Below are 23228 nucleotides of genomic sequence, written 5' to 3'. Positions count from 1 at the left end.
TCAACTGTGTCTGGCATCACACTACAGCCTCTCCCACCACATACATCGATCTTTATGCATCTCAAAACAACATCCAAAATTGTGGGAGTCGGTGCTCTGTAGATCTGAATGGGAACATCGCCAAGTTAAACTGTACTGACTCCTGAGATGAAAGGGTTGTCCATTGTAGTGAGACTAAATAGAATGGGCCTACATCCTCTGCAGTTTAAAAGAACCAGTGGTGATATCATTAAAATATTGCAATTTCCTGAGGGCCTGATGGGGTAGACGGCTGACAGGTTATTTGCCCAGACTGAAGAGTCGAGGGCACAGGGTCATAGTCTCTGATGAGTAAGGGAGTGGCTATTTGCGACTGGAATGAGCAAAGTTTCTAGGGTTCCAGCGATCGTCTGCTTCTACTGTTCATCGTGTTTTTTTTCTTAACCTGACTTCCTACCAGTGAGAGGTTTTACTAAGTTCGGGTTCCATCCTGATGTAGGAATATCACAATATTTAAGAACAAAATTGGGACTTTCAGCTGCTCACATCTGTCCATAGAATTTACAGTGCAGAAGGAGGTCATTCGGCCCATCAAGTCTGCACCAGCCCCTGAAAGAGCCCCCTACCTAAGGCCACACTTCCACCCTATCCCCATAACCCAGCAACCCCAACTAACTTTTGGACAGTACGGGGCAATTTAGTGTGACCAATCCACCTAACCCTCACATCTTTGGATTGTGGGAGGAAACCGGAGCTCCCGGAAGAAACATTGGCAGACACTGGGAGGAACATGCAGACTCCGCACAGACAGTGACCCAAGCCGGGAATCGAGCCTGGGTCCCGGATGCTGCAAAGCAACAGTGCTAGCCAATGTGATACCATGTTGCTCCTGTTTAATAATAATCGTTATTACTGTCAGAAGTAGGCTTACATTAATCATCATTACTGTCACAAGTAGGCTTACATTAACACTGCAATGAAGTTACTGTGAAGGTTCTAGAGTTGCCACACTCTGGCAGCTGTTGGGTACACTGAGAAAGAATTCAGAATGTCCAAATTACCTCACTGCACGTCTTTCGGGACTTGTGGGAGGAAACCGGAGCACCCGGAGGAAACCCATGCAGACATGGGGAGAACGTGCAGACTCCGCACAGACAGTGACCCAAGCCGGGAATCGAACCAGGGACCATGTCGCTGTGAAGGAACAGTGCTAACCACTGTGCTGCCATGCCGCCAATTAGATCATGGCTGCTCTGTATCCTATCTCCATTTTCCTTGATTTCCTTAACCCCTTCATCTGCTTTTTAAGTTAATGCCCCTCATGCTGAATTCCCTCATCAAATCCCTTTAAGGTTTGATTTAGATCATCCCTGTACCTTCTCCAATGCAAACCAGCTTGTTGCAACCTGCCACTGTGGTTTAAGCCCTCTGTACAAGAACATACCTCTTCATTCACCTGAGGAAGGAGCAGTGCTCCGAAAGCTAGTGTTTGAAACAAACATGTTGGACTTTAACCTGGTGTTGTAAGACTTCTTACTGTACAAGATAGTTATAGGATTAGCATTGAGAGACCCTGATTAAACAGAGCAAAGTCCCTAGCACAAAGACATCAATGTTAAAATCGAATGGCAGTTTCTGGCGGGCGGGGCACAGAACCAAGTTCAGATCCTGTTCCTGGGATCTGAGAATGTACAGTTCAGCTGCTGCACAGAGTACAATTCATTCAATTAATCTCAGAGTTGTAGCTTGATCTTGCCTCGAGGATATACATGATTTGTAGGCTTTTTTTTTGCAGTTAATTTTGATGTGCTGGGTGAAGCTGATTGTGTGGTTAGACCATTAACTACAAGTAGTTACTTTGGCGAGTGACAAACCAATTTCTTCCTGTCTCTTCCACAATCTAGTTGTAACCTTGCTTCTTCTAATGTATTGCATCTTTTGAGATTTATCCTAATCATTGTTATTTAGCACTTCGAGCCTTTTTAAAATCTTGACAAATCCACGGCAAGGTTTTGTCAGAAGCCAGCCATGCCCCTGGAGTCGCTGCCTGGATTTTCTTGTTCCATTGTATTACATCCAGTGGATCACGCTCTGTTTCAGTATGCGTCTCTGAGCCATGATTCACAAATCCACACCCCCGCCCCCGCTCCCCACGTCAGGCAGCACGGTAGCATTGTGGATAGCACAAATGCTTCACAGCTCCAGGGTCCCAGGTTCGATTCCGGCTTGGGTCACTGTCTGTGCGGAGTCTGCACATCCTCCCCGTGTGTGCGTGGGTTTCCTCCGGGTGCTCCGGTTTCCTCCCACAGTCCAAAGATGTGCAGGTTAGGTGGATTGGCTATGCTAAATTGCCCTTAGCGTCCAAAATTGCCCTTAGTGTTGGATTGGATTGGATTGGATTTGTTTATTGTCACGTGTACCGAGGTACAGTGAAAAGTATTTTTCTGCAAGCAGCTCAGCAGATCATTCAGTACATGGAAGAAAAGGGAATTAAACAAAATTCGAGAAAAAACATGAGAATACATAATAGGGCAACACAAGATATACAATGTGACTACATAAGCATTGGCATCGGTTGAAGCATACAGGGTGTAGTGTTAATGAGGTCAGTCAATAAGAGGGTCATTTAGGAGTCTGGTGACAGCGGGGAAGAAGCTGTTTTTGAGTCTGTTCATGCGTGTTCTCAGACTTCTGAATCTCCTGCCCGATGGAAGAAGTTGGAAAAGTGAGTAAGCCGGGTGGGAGGGATCCTTGATTATGCTGACCGCTTTCCCCCGGCAGCAGGAGGTGTAGATGGAATCAATGGATAGGAGGCAGGTTTGTGTGATGGACTGGGCGGTGTTCACGACTCTCTGAAGTTCCTTGCAGTCTTGGGCCGAGCAGTTTCCATACCAGGCTGTGATGCAGCCAGATAGGATGCTTTCTATAGTGCATCTGTAAAAGTTGGTAAGGGTTAATGTGGACATGCTGAATTTCCTTAGTTTCCTGAGGAAGTATAGGCGCTGTTGTGCTTTCTTAGTGATAGCGTCGACGTGAGTGGACCAGGATAGATTTTTGGTGATGTGCACCCCTAGGAATTTGAAACTGCTAACCATCTCCACCTCGGCCCCGTTGATGCTGACAGGGGTGTGTACAGTACTTTGCTTCCTGAAGTCGATGACCAGCTCTTTAGTTTTGCTGGCATTGAGGGAGAGATTGTTGTCGTTACACCACGCCACTAGGTTCTCTATCTCCCTCCTGTATTCGGACTCGTCGTTATTCGAGATCCGGCCCACTATGGTCGTATCGTCAGCAAACTTGTAGATGGAGTTGGAACCAAGTTTTGCCACGCAGTCGCGTGTGTACAGGGAGTAGAGTAGGGGGCTAAGTACGCAGCCTTGCAGGGCACCGGTATTGAGGACTATTGTGGAGGAGGTGTTGGTGTTCATTCTTACTGACTGTGGTCTGTTGGTCAGAAAGTCAAGGATCCAGTTGCAGAGTGGAGAGCCAAGTCCTAGGTTTTGGAGCTTTGATATGAGCTTGGCTGGGATTATGGTATTGAAGGCGGAGCTGTAGTCAATAAATAGGAGTCTGTTGGGTGGGGTTACTGGGTTATTGGGAAAGGGTGGAGGTGTTGACCTTGGGTAGGGTGCTCTTTCCAAGAGCCGGTGCAGACTCGATGGGCCGAATGGCCTCCTTCTGCACTGTAAATTCTATGAAGTCTATGAAAAGCATTTAGTTGAGGTGAGGTGAGGTTGTCAGGAGTCAGAGCTCATTGTCTTGCTCCAATCTAGTGCACTTATCCTATTGATATCTGCTCATCATTTCGAGATGGAACTCTGGTCTCCCTTTGTTAGGGGTGTATGGAGGAGTGGGGGCGGGGGGGGAGCGAGGGGGGGGGGGGTTGCACTCGCTCCCTTCAGCCCTGGGTGCCTCCCTGGATACCAACTTTATATTTAGATATCGGGGCGCAATCGTGACATCAAGGACGCACTCTTTCAGCCTCACCCCGCCCGACCCGGCACATGATCCCGAGTGGGTGCCAAAACATGGACCAGCCGTACCGGCACTTGGGGAAGGGAGGGGGCGGGGATGGAGGGAGGGGATCTCCGAGTTGTTGTGGGCCCCTGGGTAATCAGGCTACAGGCAGGGTGGTACCCTGACACACCTGATGCCACCCTGGCAGTGCCACCCAGGTGCACTGAAGGGTGCCAAGGTGGCAGTGCCCATGCCCAGGAGACATCATGCCTGTGCCAGGGAGCAGGCCCGGGGGGCTCAATGACCCCTTTATTGAGGTGTTGGTGAGGGGGGGGGGGGTGCGGAGACCGTGGTGGGGGGTGTGCACTCTAGAGATTGGGGTGTCACCTCTTCCTTACTGGTGAGTGGAACAAGTTAGTGCAGGAAATGGGGCTCAGGGTGGCCTCGCTGGGCCATTCCTTACCAAGGCACAGAAATGAAGCAGATACCGTTTAATAGTAGGGTCATTCTTGGCACTGCCAGCACAGGTAAACACCTGGCTAAATGCGCTCAGCACCAGACTCTATTTCATTCTCATTAAATTCAACCCCAGATCTCTGATCTTCTGCTCCATGGGGCTGCAGTGGGCAGTGGGGAAACTACTTCATTCCCATCGGATGCAAGTACCCTCTGAATGTCAGCGCAGTTTAAGCCAGAACCCTCAGCTCTAAGTATAGTCATTGAGCAGCACAGGACAATGGCCCTTTGGCCCATCGAGTCTGCGCCAGCTCTTTCAAACAGCCACCCAGCTTCTCACTTTTGCAGGCCACCATTGAGTCACTATCCACCACCCTATCAGGCAGTTCATTCCAAACCTTTATCATCCCTTTCATTCCTTAGACAAAACCTTCCAACCATCTGATCACTACCATCTAGAAGGACAAGGGCAGTAGATACATGGGAACACCACCACCTGGAAGTTCCTCTCCAAGTCACTCACCACCCTGACTTGGAAATGTATCGGCCGTTCATTCACTGTCGCTCGTTCAAAATCCTGGAACTCCCTCCCTAACAGCATCATGTGTGTACCTACGCCTCCAGGACTGCAGCAGTTCAAGAAGGCAACTCGCCACCACCTTCTGAAGGGCAACTAGGGATGGGCAATAAATGCTGGCCTGACTAGCGACACCCACATCCCGTAAGCGAATGGAAAAAAAAAATTTAAAAGAAGCTTACCTAAATCACCTTCTGGTACTTTTCTCAATTGCCTTCCACCTCCATCCTCTTTATTTAGCCCATCTAATATCTTTCATGATTTTAAACAAATTTCCTCTCCAAAGTATTTTGTATTAGGGCTTGTATCCTCTGGGAGTTTAGATGGATGAAAGGCTCTCTCACGGAAACCTACAAAATTCGGAAAGGGTTTGATAGGGTGAACGCTGAGCGATTGTTCCCACTTGTCAATCATCTAAAAGTCAGGGGCGCAGTCTGAGGAGGGCACATGTGCTTCACTCAGTGAGTTGTGAATCTTTGGAATTTTCTACCCTAGAGGATTGTGGGTACTGCATCGTTGACAATACTTTAGCCTGGGATAGGCAGATTTTGTGTGTCTCGGGGGACGAAGGGCTATGGGGAGCAGGTGGTGAAAATAGAATTGATGCCTAAGATCCGCCTTGATAACGTTGAATAGCCGAGAAGGCTTGGTGGAGTGTGTGGCCTCCCCCTGCTCTTATTTATTGAGTGTTTGTATTTAATCGGTGCAGAGTTTGGATATGCAGGAATTAGTACTTGCTGGGCTATTGCCTTCCTTCAAACAGCGATCGAAAGTAACAAACTGTCGCACAGACTCCCAGTGAAGTTTCGCCTTCACTTTAGTTCATAGAGCAGTCTCGAATTTGAAGTTTTTTTTCTCTCCTGTCTTCCTGTGCTTTGCCTTCTGCTTCTCGGCCTCTTCTTTCTGTCTTTATCCCACTGCAGACTTTGGTACGAGTGCTTTCCCAGTGTCGCTTTGTCCCTGTACTGCCGCAAACACAGACATTTGCGATCTGGGGTGTACCGATGCTCCCTCTTTCCTTCTTTCACCATTGGTACAGCTATCAGTTGGTGACACAGTAACGCCTGCTGTCCGGCTTCAACCAGCAGCTGAAGCACAAGCACTCGGAACCCTTAATTATAATTCCGACATGTATAACTTCTGTTAACTTGTTGTGGATACAGAAAGCAACCGTCTAATCTTGTACCACAGTCATAGTCCAACCCTTGATTAAGAGTTGGACGTCTGGTACATGTTGGAACTTGTCAGTTTACTTGCAAAGAACATTTGCATTTGTCATGATAATTGAAACGGAGTTGACCACCAGAGCTAATTTCAACAGTGTCCGAGCATGATTGTGTCGTTCTTTTCTGTTGAAATATCGTTAAGCTGCGGTCTTGGGCTGGAATCTCTGGTCCCCCAGAAGCATGTTTCTCTGCGGCGCGCTGTTCGCTGACAGCAGGATTCTCCTTTCCCGCCGTTTGTCAATGGGATTTCCCATTAAAGCCACCCTACGCCGGCAGGAAACCAGCGGAGGGATGGCTGGGCTGCCGGCGGGAACAGCAAACCCGAACGGTCAGAGAACTCCGGCCATTGTGCTACCCTACATTGTAAAGGGCAGCACGGTGGCACAGTGGTTAGCACTGTGGCTTCACAGCGCCAGGATCCCAGGTCTGATTCCCGCTTGGGTCACTATCTGTGTGGAGTCTGCACGTTCTCCCCGTGTCCGGTTTCCTTCCACCGTCCAAAGACATGCAGCTTAGGTGGATTGGCAAGGCTAAATTGCCCTTAGTCTCCAAAAAGGTCAGGAGGGGTTATTGGGTTTGGGGGATAGGGTGGAAGTGAGGGCTTAAGTGGGTAGATGCAGACTCGATGGGCTGAATGGCCTCCTTCTGCACTGTATGTTCTATGTAAACATCAGGACAGGCTAGGTTTAATATTTAACCCTACAATGCCAGGCCACAATCCAGCCACAAGAAGGCAATAAAGCATTTAAAAGCCTTTACGATAAAGCATTTCGAGCGCCGAGGAATATAGGAATTCCATTCCCTCTGAAGAAAAAGTAAGACTGAAAGAGGAAAACCCAAAATAACTTGGGCGGCTAATCAAGTTTATTTTAGTTGAAACCAGAAATAGAAAATCGGTGAGCAGTAATGAGATGAAGGAACAGAAGAGCATATTGGTTTGATAATTTCGAAGTTCGGAAAATAAAAAGCTTGCAGTTATATATCACTTTCCATGACCTCGGGAGGTCACTGCCAATGAAGGACTTCAGGAGGGTAATTACTATTGTTGAAAAGCCAGTGCTCTCGAGCAGAAATGACTGGATAAACTGCCTTTGCTGGGGTTGGTTGAGGTAAAGCTATTGGCTGGGAAACACTTTGTGCTATGTGAGAACTTCTGCATCTGGGAGGATAGATGGGACCTGTCAGGAAGTCAGCAAGCAATTGAAAATCAGATCGGTAGGTCTAGAAACTCCATACATAATATACTGAGCAATGAACGATAAAGAATACGAATCCTGATGCATAAACTTGGCAGCACGGTGGCACAGTGGTTAGCACTGCTGCCTACGGTGCTGAGGAGCTGTCCACTTCAGAAGTATACCTAAGATGGTCCTTTAAGTAATCATTTGATTTTCCCTGGACCCAGTCCAAAGTGGTTCTTGGCTCCCAAGGTTTTACTTCCATTCATTTTCCTTTCCTTTACCCTTGACCTCAGAACAGTCTTTCCTATGAGGGGTTTTCCTGATTTTTCCCTCGAATGCAAGCGAGGCAAATCTTGCAACCTCATTTGAACTTTTCAATCAGAGAACCAGCTCCCACCCAGATTACTGGGTGGTGAAGCACTGAGACTTGTCCTGTATCTGCTCCCTCTCTCCCTGATCCCAGCATACCGATGGTGTCTGTGCTTTACCGAAATATCTTTGGCCGGAATTTCTCAGGTGGCTCAGCTTCACCGTCTGGGGTGTCAGCCAGGAACGCATCTCCTCTGATGGCTGCTGCCATTTTCCACTCTTAACCTGGCACTGATTGGGAGCAGGTAGGACTCGCGTCCGCCACATCCCACTGGGAGAGAACATAAAATTCACACTTTGGAAACCCTTACCCCTGGATGTTGGGAATGTGCTTGGCTTTAACTCAACCGATCTGCATAACACTGCATTTATCTACATTAAACTTTTCTCTCATTGCATCTAATCTGCTGTAATCTCCAATTTTAAGGTCTTAGCATCTGCACACTTTTTTACCACCCACAAACTTGTAAATAATTCCTCTGAAGATAAAGAGCTCCAATCCCTGGCAGACTCCTAGAACGTGGTACCCCATAGAGTCACGAGCAACCATCTGCCAACCAGAATGCCAGTATGTCTTCTTGCAACACAATCTGCCCTCCAGTTGCACAGGCCTCAATCCGATTGTTAAATACTCACTGGGCCGGTGTCTCGTCAAACCATTTTTCAAAGTCAAAAGAGCGATTGCGAACTTGCAACCATCAATCCAGTCACTTCTCAAAACATTCAAGCAGGTTGCTGAGATATGACTATCTCTGAGAAAAATTGGGTTTGCATGCCTTTTAATAAACCTTCAATTTGGCCATGTTGACTTTCTGTGGCGATTCTGTGGTAACTTGCCTCTGACCGAAGTCAGGGTTGATGGTCCTCTAATACTTTTGCTCTGATTTTTTGCACTTGTTTTAATATTACCATCAAGGGCCAATGCAGACTCGATGGGCCAAATGGCCTCCTTCTGCACTGCAAATTCTATGATCACACACAATACAATGTGGAAATCACTTTCTTCCTCAAAAGCAGTAGATTTTGGGTCAATTAAAATGTCAAAACTTGTATTGAGGGATTTTTGTTAGACAAGGTTATCAAGGGTTAAGGAACCAGGATACCAGGATGGAGTTGAGATATATATCTGCCCTGGTCTAATTGAATGGCGAAACAGGCTCAAGGGGCTAAATAGCCCATTCCTTTTTATGTTCCTATTATCCTCGTGTTTGTGGAAACAGGCATTAGTGAGTAGCTGAAAAGATGAGCAAGGGGTTCTTAGTATCTTAGCTCCCATTTCTTTGAGCAGCCCAATTTGTTTTGTCTGGGACTACATCTATCTCCTCTTACAACTTCAGAGTCACGTGTTCACTTCACAGAAAATGATGCTAAGTTATCAATAGTGAATGATGTGGAGATGCCGGCGTTGGACTGGGGTGAGCACAGTGAGAAGTCTTACAACACCAGGTTAAAGTCCAACAGGTTTGTTTCAAACACGAGCTTTCGGAGCACGGCTCCTTCTTCAGGTGAATTTACATCAATAGTGAAGACTGCCTCTGCAGTCACATAGAACTTCTACACACCCTTATAGAACACCTGATATTGTCCTCAATAATCCTTCAATGGCCCTATGCCGTGCCCACTGGATATTTAGCTTCATAACAGCTGAAAACAGGTCTTCTTGTTACTATCACAACTGTTCACCATCATCACCTTGAGTGTTGTTTAAGATAGACAGTTGGATAGCAGCTACAGATTCCTTTAAATGAGCTCCCTGATTGTTCCTATTCACCTGAGAACTACTTTAAGTTTGCAAAACTACCTTTGCCTGCAATTGATTTGTCCCTGGCCATGACCCATTGGCCATTTAGCTTTTTGTTTTATTACTTGTCTCTCTTTTTATTTATAGAAAATAGCGTGGCTTCCTTTTGCACCATTAGGATTATTTTGAAGTTGTTGTTTTTTTTCCTTCCATGGTGAGTGTGTCACTCCCTGATAGGGTAATCCAGTCGGCCATCTTTACAAATGTAGCCTTTTCAAAATCTGGCAATGGAATAAAATGTCCAATGACTTTGTGTTCAACATCTGTCAAACCAATGTTGCCAAGGTAACTCCTTCATAGAGACCAAGTTCTCTACTTTAGAAACCAAATGTAGTACACAATTGCCCTCGCTCCCTCACCAACGGCTCAATTCTGCCACGATGGGAACAAAGTCCCATAGCGAGCGCGTTTAGCCATGAAACACACGGCTATTCACCGCCACAAGTGACCTCAGTGGGTAACGGGCCATTTTTAAATGGCGTCCCGATCTCCGAGGCCTCAAAGCGATCCCCGAAGTGGCCATTGGATCGTGCCCAACTTGTGAGGAAATAAACATTTCCTGGGTGTGGTAATAACGGCACTAACAATCGATTAAGATAACCAGTAGAGTTTGTAATGTGCTTGCCAGAAGTGACATGCATTAATACGCAGAGACTAGTTCTCTCCAACAAAAGGTATATGTTCAAGCCTTGCACCTTTTGTGAATTATCTGGATTCTTGGGTAGCCGGTAGTTCCCAGTTGCTGTCTCCATGGCAACACCTCGTCCAGAGTTGACTTGAAAGCCAATCTTTTCTCCTGTGGTACAAACTGTTGTGATTGCTTAAAGTCTGACACTCTTGTATTTTTCATGATGAGCGCAAGATGAAAACCTTCGGAAACATATCTCTCTTTTCAGCAATAAACATTTGTCATATCTATAAATTTATCAACTATCCTACCTTCAATATTAAATTGATTGATTGAAGGAAAGGGGTCAGAGTACAGAGTAGCCACATGGGATTACAAATGCTGCTCATGTGGGGGAGGGGGGGTGGTAAATACCTAGACAGGTGGACCAAACAGGGGCTGTTTAGCACAGGGCTAAATCGCTGGCTTTGCAAGCAGGCCAGCAGCACGGTTCGATTCCCGTAACAGCCTCCCCGAACAGGCGCTGGAATGTGGTGACTAGGGGCTTTTCACAGTAACTTCATTTGAAGCCTACTTGTGACAATAAGCGATTTTCATTTCATTTCATTTCAAATGACCTGTTTCCATGATAATTTCTTTAACAACCTGTGCAGTATTTTATACAATGCATCCACCTAGAATCCTGTGAATAAAGTAACCAGGGATCAATGGATCAGCCGGGCTGTGGTTAGCACTGTTGCTTCACAGTGCCAGGGTCCCAGGTTCGATTCCCGGCTTGGGTCACTGTCTGCGCGCAGTCTGCACGTTCTCCCCGTGTCTGCGTGGGTTTCCTCCGGGTGCTCCAGATTCCTCCCACAAGTCCCGAAAGACGTGCTGTTAGGTGAATTGAACATTTTGAATTCTCCCTCCGTGTACCCGAACAGGAATGTGGCGCGCGAGGATTTTCACATTAACTTCATTGCAGTGTTAATGCCAAGCCTACTAAAGATTATTATTATTATCCTAGATTGTAAAAGAAAAATTATCAAGGATTCTGAAATCCTTCCCTGGGGTGATATGCATCAAAGATGCTCAATAAACACCTTTGGAATGTGAATGGGATGAGGTGGTTAACAAAATCTGGACGGTTGCCGTGACATCTTTGAAGTTACAGACTAGTTTAGGTGACGCTAGAGTTCTGAGAACCTGTTATTTGCTTGGGGCAGGCATTGCAAGTGCCACTTTGGACATATCTTTAATACACACCAGCTGCAAGTCAGCAGGAATTCACCTGCCTGCTTGGGAGGACTTGGCGTATGGCGTTACCAGTGGTAACAGTTCTGACCAATGCCAAGGCTTCCATGGAGCCATAGAATGATACAGCATAGAAGGACACCACTGTACCTATATCAGCTCTTTGAAAGATCAATCCAATTAGGCCTACACCCTTCACTTTTTCCTTGTAGTTGTACATTTTGTAACTCTTCAAGTATATATCTAATCCCCTTTTGAAAGTTACTGCTGAATATGCTTCCACCACTCAGTCATGCATTACTTTTCAGAATTTCAGATCTTTGCCACTTGCTGTGTAATTTTTAAAAATCCCTCCCTTCATCTCTGGTTTTGTTGATGATTCCCTTAAATCTGTGTCCCTTTGGTTAGGGATGTGACTGTCAGTGGAAGCAGTTGTATCTTAGTTAATCTGTCAAACCCTTAATGATTTTGAACTTGCGTCTCTCCTTAACCTCTTCTGTTGCTAGAAGAACAACTTCCATGCCTCACCTGAAGAACTAGAGAGAGCAATGAAGCCATGAAAAAACATAATTTGCCTTTCTTACCTGTTTATCTATTACGTGGACTGTGTCAATATTTGTAAGCCAGTTACATACTTCCCCAGCGATTTGTTTGTATGGGCCAATTCCTGGGATCTAGCAAATTACAGGGATTTGAAATAGAGTCCGTAATACAGTGAGCTGCCCTTTCACGTTCTTCCCAAAGCTTTTTAATGACCCACTTCTTGATGTGACTGTGGGTCAATGATTGGAAAAAAAAAACTGCATGTCCTTCAGATACGTTCTGTTCTCGGTAAGTATCATTAGTATCCACAGGTGTGACACCTTCCTAAACAGCCTGGTGTTGTCCAGTAAAAATGGAAATGTAACCTCTTTCTTTTCACCTGGCTGTTGAGGAAGATCTTTATTTGGTTTGACACATTTGAATGAGCTGAGAAGTACCTCCTGTAATACTTGATTGGGAACATTCAGTCCAATGATATTCTCCCTTGGGGTGAATTACTCATCAGGCCTCGCCCTCGGTATGTGTTTGGTTGGACTGATGGCAACTTGGTACAAGACTTCTATCAAGTCAGTCGTCGTCTATTGGAATATTTTCATGTGCACTGAAGCCTGATGCAAAACAATCTCTGGGCAACCATCACCATTGTACCTGCAGTAGCAGGATGAAAGAAAACAACCATTAACTATTATGTTGTACATCTTTTAACCTGCTCCAACCCATCACCCGTTATTTGTGCGGGGTCTTGCCTCATTTCCGTCCCTAATTGCTCACCTCTGAAAATGCCCAGCTGAAATTTCGGTTCAATCTTGCACCATTCTGAGCTCCAGCTTGTAGCATCTCCTGTCCACCTGCCTGCCTGGCACACTAAGGGCTCAAAACTGCGCGACACTGCGGAGGCCAAATGCAAATTGGGTCATCACTTTGTGAAGCACCTCCTTTCAGTGCACAAGCCCGAGCTTCTGACCACCGTCCCTTTTCATTCTCCATCTTACTTGTACGTGGACCTCTCCACGTCCTTGACTTCCTAAGTGAAACTAAAGCTCAAAGTATAGCACCTTGCATTTCAGTTAGGCACTGGACAGCCTTCCAGACCCGACAGTGAACTCTCAATTTCAGTCTGACTTCTTTGCCCCATTTTGAGTATCAACAATTGGAGGTTCTGGGAGGGAACGCCAATTCTCTCCTTCCCGGTACAACCAGGGGAACCTTCCCCAGACCAGGATTAGAAATAGCATTTTGCTCAACAAAGCCACTTCTCCGTGGATACCAGACCCATCAGCACCCATGGAGGAGTCAAGTACAGATTCTTCATACCATCTCGACAAAATTTTTTTAAATACTCAAAAACTCCAGTTCTAAGGGTATATCAAACAACGCAACCCCAAACTAAGGTCCAGTGCAGAACCAACACATTCCATACTATTATGCAGAGAGAACCAACTGCAACATGTTCAGATTATGATTGAACCTTCAGAGCCCCCTCCAAGAAGGGAAGAAGAAAAAAGAGGCAGGAACTACCAGAGCTAACCCACAAGATAACAAGGGATCAGGACCTAACCCTGGCGCAAGTCAAGCAACCTCTGTTGAAGAGAAGAAAGTAGGTGACTCAGTCAACTAAAAAGGCGTCCCACCCCACAGCGGAACATCAAGATATCTACAAATCATAGAACCCGGCTCCTCCCCAGGCCCCCATACACCGAAGAAGCAAAAACTAACCGCCCAGGATGTCCCCCACAAGCTCCCTTGCAAAGGGACACTCCAGGCCCCGAGAGTCAACAGGATATTAGGCACTGCACCGGACCTGGCCTAGCCCAGCACATCCCAACACAGCAACTATACCGCCAGGGCCTCCAGCACACCCAAAAACCTGTCCCGCAACTGAACTCCTACCTCTGCCACCCTATCCAGGGCAATGCTAATACGCAGAAGAAAAGGATGATCAGTCCAGATCCAGACAGGGAGGTCCCCCAACCCGATAACAACAACCAAGAGCGCCAACAATTGGGGGTCCTAGATGGGAGCGCCAATTCCCTCCTTCCTGATGCAACCAGGGGAACCTCCCCCAGACCAGGATTAGAAACCGCACCCTGCTCACCCGGATGAAGAGAGAAAGAAAGAAGCCCCCCCCCGCCCCCCGCCCCCCTCCCCGGGAGGAGACACCCAGAATGATCGGCATCGCACAAAGGATACCAGGTACCGAGAGTGATCCCTCTCCTCAGCAATCCGAGCACAATTAGCCAGTCTCGCCTCAGTGTGCCCCAATATTAAATCTTCTTGTTCTAATAACTCAAAAGAGTACCACAGAGAGAGACTCGACCTAAGGCAGAAGGAACTCGTTCCTCACCAGGATACAAAACTTGACCGGGCCATCAAAGGATAAAGAGGCACGGATTATAAAATTCAAGTACCCCAAATTTAAGAAGAAGAAAAAAGATGTGTATCAAATAAAAAACAGACGTGGATCATCTCTAACTGATCCTCAATCTCAGTGAAAACTGAGCTCACCTACCAACCCCAACCATCCATCCTTCACCCCTTGAGGAAGTGACAAAGTTAATTGATGAGGGAAGGGCTGTAGATGTCGTATACATGGACTTTAGTAAGGCGTTTGATAAGGTTTCCCATGGCAGGTTGATGGAAAAAGTGAAGTCGTATGGGGTTCAGGGTGTACTAGCTAGATGGATAAAGAACTGGCTGGGCAACAGGAGACAGAGAGTAGTGGTGGAAGGGAGTGTCTCAAAATGGAGAAGGGTGACTAGTGGTGTTCCACAGGGATCCGTGCTCGGACCACTGTTGTTTGTGATCTACATAAATGACCTGGAGGAAGGTATAGGTGGTCTGATTAGCAAGTTTGCAGATGATACTAAGATTGGTGGAGTTGCAGATAGTGAGGAGGACTGTCAGAGAATACAACAAAATATAGATAGATTGGAGAGTTGGGCAGAGAAATGGCAGATGGAGTTCAATCCAGGCAAATGCGAGGTGATGCATTTTGAAAGATCAAATTCAAGAGCGGACTATATGGTCAATGGAAGGGTCTTGGGGAAAATTGATGTGCAGAGAGATCTGGGAGTTCAGGTCCATTGTACCCTGAAGGTGGCAACGCAGGTTGATAGAGTGGTCAAGAAGGCATACAGCATGCTTGCCTTCATCGGACGGGGTATTGAGTACAAGAGTTGGCAGGTCATGTTACAGTTGTATAGGACTTTGGTTCGGCCACATTTGGAATACTGCGTGCAGTTCTGGTCGCCACATTACCAGAAGGATGTGGATGCCTTGGAGAGGGTGCAGAGGAGGTTCACCAGGATGTTGCCTGGTATGGAGGGTGCTAGTTATGAAGAAAGGTTCAGTAGATTAGGATTGTTTTCGTTGGAAAGACAGAGGTTGAGGGGGGACCTGATTGAGGTCTACAAAATTATGAGAGGTATGGACAGGGTGGACAGCAACAAGCTTTTCCCAAGAGTGGGGGTGTCAGTTACAAGGGGTCATGATTTCAAGGTGAGAGGGGGAAAGTTTAAGGGAGATGTGCGTGGAAAGTTTTTTACGCAGAGGGTGGTGGGTGCCTGGAACGCTTTACCAGCGGAGGTGGTAGAGGCGGGCACGATAGCATCATTTAAGAAAAATCTAGACAGGTATATGAATGGGCGGGAACAGAGGGAAGTAGACCTTGGAAAATAAGAGACAGGTTTAGATAAAGGATCTGGATCGGCGCAGGCTGGGAGGGCCGAAGGGCCTGTTCCTGTGCTGTAATTTTCTTTGTTCTTTGTTCACTCCAGCTCCACTCATCCTTCTTATCAACAAGATTGGGGTGATAAAAACAGAACACTCCCCCACCACAACCACAAGATTATCTGATACAATAACAAAAAATAAGAGTAAAACTGTGAGCATATCACATCGACTCAAACGTTATTTTGTTACAACAGGGTAATTGACACCACCCGCCCTCACGCTCTTATCTGGCGCTCCCTTGCATGAGACAAGACAACATTAAAACATTTTTAAAATCAACAACGTAATTACAAGAGAGTAATGTCCAGCATTATTGAAGAATTGCAGGGTAAATTGAAGGATTAAGACACCGTCCATGATGCACGAGATCACCAAAGAATAAACGATAAAAGCAAATTACTGCGGATGCTGGAATCTGAAACGAAAGGGAAAATGGTGGAAAATCTCAGCAAGTCTGGCAGCATCTGTAGGGAGAGAAAAGAGTCCACTAACCACTAGTTACATCGTTTCGTTACATCGTTACATCGAAACATCGTTTCGAGTCCGATGACTCTTTGTCAAAGCGAGCCCTCTTCAGGATCATCCAAGAATTACAACGATTGAAACATAAGGTGCCATCACTTCCACCATGCCGTCTCTACGTTGCCCAGGCCTGGGGTGGGGGGTGGGGGGGGGGGGGGGGGGGGGTGGAGCGTGGGAGACACGGCTCGGCCATCTCCAACCGCCCATCATGACTAGCATAGAGAATGGGATGTAATAGGGCCAGCAATCAGTGGGCCCAACCGACCCCTGGCCTAAGAATGGATTTGTTGTGCTCCCTCGAGTCTAATGTATACAGCCTCCAAATCAAGATTTCCAAAACATGGCAGCCAATATTCCAACTCAATGGTGAACCCGCCTCCTACCTCTCGCCAGGGACTGAGCCCACGAACACACCTTGCCTCTGGAACTGGTCAGCGGAGGCGGCACTGTGATAATAGTGGTTAGCACTGCTGCCTCACAGCGCCACAGTCCCAATTTCGGTTCCAGCCTTGGGTGACTGTGGAATTTACACTTTCTCCCCATATCTGGGTGGGTTTTCTAGGATTCTCTGGTTTCCTCCCATCGTCTAAAGATGAGCAGGTTAGGTGGATTTGCCATGACCTATCCTAGGTCACAGGGATAGGGCGGGGATGTGAGCCTCGGTGGAGTGCTCTTTCAGAGGATCAGTGCAGACTCAATGGGCCGAATGGCCTCCTACTGCACTGTAGGGATTCTATGAATAAACCACACACCATGCAGTAGGATCTCAATGACGCCAAGGCGGGTCCTCACTAGGGAAAATGTTCTTCCAAGTGCAAAAACCCTCATGCACCTCCACCACTCTCCCAAAGGCACCCTAAAATTCCTCCAAGCGAGCAGAGGCAGGATCTTCATCCAAGGCAACATTTTCAATGGCGGCCATCATTCAGAGACACACGGCCCCACTGGAGTGAGAACACGCTCAGCAGCAACTGTGCCACAGCGAACTGGGCACCACCCCAGCCCACTCCAGTCAGCACGCACAAACAAGGATTTCTTTGCTATTTATCGCGGCTCTTCCTGCATAAATGGGAGCCTCCAGGGACATAACACAAGCCATGTAATCCAGGAGAAAGCAAATAGGTCATGTGCACCAGGATAAGGATTAATGTGCCCATGACATTTCTAACTGTTCCTATTTTCTAATGAAAGGTCATTGACTTGAAATGTTAACTCTCTCTCTCTCCACACATGCTACCTGACCTGCTGGGTATTTCCAGCATTTACTGGGGAGGGTTTATTTCTAATATCCAGCCTCCGAAGTATTTTCCTTCAATATGGATTGCAAGGTTCTTAAATTAAAAATCCATTTTGGGAATTCTTGAAGGCCAGCATTTATTGGCAACGTCTGGCTGCTTTTGAGAATTAAATTGCTTGCCCATATTTGGTGCAATCATGAGCCAACCAAGTTTGCGTCACATGTATCCAGGCTAATTAAAAGTGGCAGGTTTGGCAATCACAGCCGTTTCAGGGGCACTTACTGAACTGCGGCTTTTTGATTTCCAGAATTTTCTTTCTTTCAAATTGAATTCAAATTCTCAAATTGCCAAAGTGGGGTTTGAACTTGTGATCTCTAAATTTGCTGTCCAGTGACAAAACTGTTGTATGCATTCAAACCTATCGGAGAATCTCAATTCCTCATCTTGGACCCCAAGTGGCCACAGAGCTCACTTCTTGGCCAATTGGTGAATAATGTACAGATCTGCCTAGCAACAAAGTTCACCCAAGAAAACCTCGAACCTTCTAAATAAGGTTGCCACATATTCAGTTTTTGTTTTGAGTTCCAGAAAGTTGTCACAGAATCAGAGAATCCCAACAGTGCAGAAGGAGGCCTTTCAGCCCCATCGAGTGCACCGACCCGCTGAAGAGCACCCTACCTAGGCCCAATCCCCCACCCTATCCCCATAATGCCACACAGGGGCAATTTAGCATGGCCAATCCACCCAACCTTGGGCGCGATTCTCCGAGCCCCGCGCCAGGCCGGAGAATCGCCGCAAACGCGCCACGACACCCTGATGCCGGTGCGCGATAGTCCGAGGTGCGGAGAATCGGCGCCATTTGCGCCGGCGCATTTGATGCGGCGTCGGCCGCGGGCCGCTGGAATCGGCGGGGCCGCTGGAATCGGCAGGGCCGCTGATTCTCTGGCCCGGATGGGCCGAGCGGCCGCGCGGAAAAAGCAGAGTCCCGCTGGCGCCGTTCACCCCTAGTCGCTGTTGGCGGGAACTCTGCACGGTGGGCCCCTGAACCCCCATGCCATGTTGCGTAGGGGCCAGCACGCTGAAGAAGTCCCCCGCGCATGCGTGGGTTGGCACAGCCCATTCCACGGTCGTATCAGCAGCTGGAGCGGCGTGAACTACTCCAGCGCCGTGCTGGCCCCCTGTGGCACCGTCCACATCTGCTCTCAGCCGGCGGGGACTCAGCGTTGAAGGGGCGGGTGGTGGCCTGTGGGGGGGTGGGTGGGGAGAGGGTGGTCCGACCCGTGGGGAGCCTCTGATCGGCGGGCTGTGCTCTCTGTCTCCCGGCCTCCTTACTTCTGCACTGGGGCCTGTACTCCTGCGCCATGTTGGGTCGGGGCCGGCGCGGACAAGGGAGACACCGCGCATGTGCGGCAATCGCGCCGGTGGGACTGTGCATGCACGGGTTTGTGCTGGACCCACTGCGCAGGCATGCATCCCCCGGCGCCCATTCCACAGCCGTATCAGCAGCTGGAGTGGCGTGAACTACTCCAGCGCCGTGCTGGCCCTCTGTAGGGGCCAGAATTGCTGATCCTGGGGCCGTGTTGACGCCATCGAGAAACGCAACGGTGTTTCCGACGGCGCCAACACTTGGCCTCAGGACCAGAGAATCCCGCCCCCGGTGTCTGTTTTAGTTCCTGATTCAGGGTCATTATTGACCAAAGATTGGCAATAAGTTGATAGGTTAAGGATAAAACTGTGTTCTTCTTTATTTTTTGCATTACATTTGTGTGTTGGCTGCGAGTGTGTTGGCTGTCATGATTTGGCTTGGTATATTTCCGACTACAGGTGAGGAAAGTAATATCCCAAGAAAGTAATAGACCAAGACAATGCTTCCTGTACTTTGTCACCTCTTTTGTTTCTGGTACACTTAACCTTGCGCAACTCAACTGTACCGTGCTTAATTCCCTCCACATACGGTCAGAAGTATGGATGTGCTTAATGTGCCTTCTTGACACAATCCAATTCTCAAAGGGTGAAAAAATACTATTTACCGCCTGACCAATTTCAGTATCATCCGCGAACTTACTGATTGACATTCAAATCTAAATAATTTATATAAGCACAAACAGCAAGAGCACCAATCCTGATCCCTGTGGGACCCCACTGGACACAGGCTTCCAGTCAGAAAAACAATCCCCGACCATCACCCTCTGCTTCCTGCCACTCAGCCAATTCTGGATCCAATTTGCCAAACTTCCCTGGATCCCATTGGCTTTGCGATCAGTCTCCCATGAGGGACCTTATCCAAAGCCTTGCTGAAGTCCACATCAAATGCATTTTCCTCATCCACACATCTGGATTATTGTTAACTTGGGCACAATTCAGGAGAGAATCAGGTTAGAACATAGAACCTACAGTGCAGAAGGAGGCCATTCGGCCCATCGAGTCTGCACCGACCCCCTTAAGCCCTCACTTCCACCCTATCCCCGTAACCCAATAACCTCTCCTAACCTTTTTGGACACTAAGGGACAATTTAATACGGCCAATCCACCTAACCTGCACGTCTTTGGACTGTGGGAGGAAACCGGAGCACCCGGAGGCAAGCCACGCAGACACGGGGAGAAGGTGCAGACTCCACACAGACAGCGACCCAGCGGGGGATTGAACCTGGGACCCTGGCGCTGTGAAGCCACAGTGCTAGCCACTTGTGCTACCGTGCTGGCCTTGCCTAGGTTGTCTACATATTTTACCCCCTTGCATTTTGCAGTGTGAAATTCTGAACACACGAACGCTATTTGTAATCACAATCCGTCCTAAGTGTTTCTGGTTCCTCCTACGCTGTCCCCACTGTATCTACCTGTGCTGGGACACAGGACAACGTCCTGGATGTATTCAGCTCATTGTTTAAAAAAAAAACTCTCATTAGAAACTCACATTTCTGCTCTCAATTCGATAATTACTTGTTGGTGCGAGTTCCTAAGATGTCTAATTCACTCCTTGCCCGCCCTGCAAACCGAACCTACAGCTTGTGCAGAGAGAGGAAAAAAGCTCAGCTCGCCTTGCACACTGCAGGCAAGTTGCTAAGGCAATTTAACAACAGTGCATGGAACAGTCCCTACATCACAGTGCAGGACCTAACACGTTCTTCTGATTCGGCAATGAGATAACGGTGTAGGGCTGGACTACCCCCCCCCCCCCCCCCCCCCAGCGAAAGCCTGATCAGTGTTACTCATTTTTTAAAATATAATTTTTGTGCAAAGTGTGCCTGCCAGTAATTTCGGACACAGTGACGCTGCCGGGATATCTCACCGCCCCTCTGCATTGAAAGTAAAAGTTTTCAAACAGAAAGGTTCGGGGTGTCCGCAGTCTGGAACAGATACATCTCTGGGAGCGAGGAGAGGGCTCGTCCTTTCCAATTGTATTCAAGGCGGCGGGAGTGGCTCTCGAGTGTTGGGCTGGTCAACAGTAATTGCTCCTAACGCAGCGTGGGCAATTCTGAGCGCCTGGTGAGGAATGAGTCACTTCTAACTATTGATGCTCCTCTGTACCCAGCCTGTAACAGTGGAATTGTCAGCAAGTCCTTGAACCCAAACCTAGTCAAAAGGTCTAAAAAAAGGGAATGTCAGTAATATTATACTGGGGCTGGTAGAGATCTGAAATATGAACAAGTGATGGCTGACAGCGTCTGTGGACAGAGAATCACTTTGATTCCTTCAGAGCTGAATATTGAAATGAAATGAAATGAATGAAATGAAAATTGCTTATTGTCACGAGTAGGTTTCAATGAAGTTACTGTGAAAAGCCCCTAGTCGCCACATTCCGGCGCCTGTCCGGGGAGGCTGGAATCGAACCGTGCTGCTGGCCTGCTTGGTCTGCTTTAACCCAGTGAGCTAAATCAGCCCCAAATGTGTTGGTCTCCACACAGATGCTGCCAGATTTGCTGAGTTTCTCCCCCAGCGTTTTCTGCTTTGATTCAAGTCTGCATGATGTCTTTATCTTTATTATTATTATTGTAAGAAGTCTTCCAACACCAGGTTAAAGTCCAACAGGTTTGTTTCGGATCTCTAGCTTTCGGAGCACTGCTCCTTCCTCAAGTGAAATTATTATTATTAGGGTCACAAGGCTTACATTGACACTGCAATGAAGTTACTGTGAAAAGCCCCTAGCCGCCACATTCCGGCGCCTGTTCAGGTACACAGAGGGAGAATTCAGAATGTCTAATTCACCTAACAAGCACCTCTTTCGGGACTTGTGGGAGGAAACCGGAGTAAACCCACACAGACACGGGGAGAACGTGCAGACTCCGCACAGACAGTGACCGGATGTCTAACACTCTTTGCTCTACTTCACCACACACAGGGGCAGCACGGTAGCATTGTGGATAGCACAATCGCTTAACAGCTCCAGGGTCCCAGGTTCGATTCCGGCTTGGGTCACTGTCTGTTCGGAGTCTGCACATCCTCCCCGTGTGTGCTTGGGTTTCCTCCGGGTGCTCCGGTTTCCTCCCACAGTCCAAAGATGTGCAGGTTAGGTGGATTGGCCATGATAAATTGCCCTTAGTGTCCAAAATTGCCCTTAGTGTGGGTGGGGTTACTGGGTTATGGGGATAGGGTGGAGGTGTTAACCTTGGGTAGGGTGCTCTTTCCAGGAGCCAGTGCAGACTCGATGGGCCGAATGGCCTCCTTCTGCACTGTAAATTCTATGATACACCGGTATTGTGGTGGGCATTGACATGCAAACATTTAGTTTTTTATAAATTTAGAGTATCCAATTTATTTTTTCCAATTAAGGGGCAATTTACCTTTGGCCAATCCACCTACCCTGCACATCTTTTGGTTTGTGGGGGCGAAACCCACGCAAACACGGGGAGAATGTGCAAACTCCACATGGCACCATGAGCCAACTGTGCTAACCACTTTGCGCCACCTTGCTGCCCGCTTGACATGCAAACATAAAACGTGAAGAAGCCTTGACTTTATCGAAGGCTGTGGGCCCATTCCTGGTGTTTAGATTCATTTTCCAGCCGCACGTTTTCTGATATTGTGACAGAATGATACGATTGTAAATTTAATCGCCGTCTCAGTGTTCCCAGTAGCTTTAAGTTGTTCACGAATAAGTATTTCAATGAGAGGATTGTAACTAATATTGTACCTGGAGTCGTTCAGAACTATAAATGCGAACGCGGTTTCTTCAAACATAATAAGAATAATAAACTTTTATTGTCACAAGTATGAAGTTACTGTGAAAAGCCCCGGGGTAAAAATTGGATCTAGTTTGTGAAATAAAATGTTGCAACTTCCTTTTCAGGATGGCCATGAAACCTGGGTCTTGTTGGGCCCGGAAGGACCTTCATTCCACATGTTTTACAGTGACCAGGCTTTTCAGCACTTTTATAACAAATACTTCGATGTTTGGTGGCGACGTGCTTGGATATCTTCGAGAAATTCACACATTGTGCCAGGATCTACCTGGCTCTCAACATCCCGCGTGATTCAATGCAATCTTGCGAGACATTGCAAGGAGAATCCCGCCCACAATGGGCAGGATCACATTTTGGCAAATCTGCATTTCAGAACTGGCAGTAAGCCTTACTCTAATGTGCAGGTTCCAAAGGTACCTGAGGCTTTGGGATTCAATCCCTTTGCCTCTCGGGGACCTTGGGCGAGTGTTGTTTAGCACTGGCCCCCCACAAATGGGGACTGGACAGAACGGCACTCGTGTGGGTCTCCAAGGGGATTGAAGGTTCCCAGCTGCATGCCCTTTGGCAGGGTGGTGCCCTGGCACTGCCAATGTGCCCAGGTGGTAT

At 47.6% G+C, this 23228-nt stretch overlaps 1 protein-coding gene across 4 annotated transcripts in view; it reads left to right on the top strand.

Moving 5' to 3' along the window:
- Positions 1-23228, top strand: part of sgms2a (sphingomyelin synthase 2a) — a 98207-nt gene that overhangs the window by 36927 nt on the left and 38052 nt on the right. The window contains exon 1 of one of the 4 annotated variants that reach the window (XM_038792698.1): positions 20842-20928. The exons of the other annotated variants lie outside the window; for them this stretch is intronic. The gene's annotated coding sequence lies outside the window, so the exon portion shown is untranslated. Of the gene's footprint in view, positions 1-20841; positions 20929-23228 lie in introns of those variants that run through there. 4 annotated transcript variants of the gene reach the window in all.

The sequence above is a fragment of the Scyliorhinus canicula genome, chromosome 3 (genome assembly GCF_902713615.1).
Source record: "Scyliorhinus canicula chromosome 3, sScyCan1.1, whole genome shotgun sequence".
In the NCBI taxonomy this organism is placed as follows: domain Eukaryota; kingdom Metazoa; phylum Chordata; class Chondrichthyes; order Carcharhiniformes; family Scyliorhinidae; genus Scyliorhinus; species Scyliorhinus canicula.
Note: the sequence above shows the minus strand (reverse complement) of the source record. Positions and strands in the feature narration are given on the sequence as shown.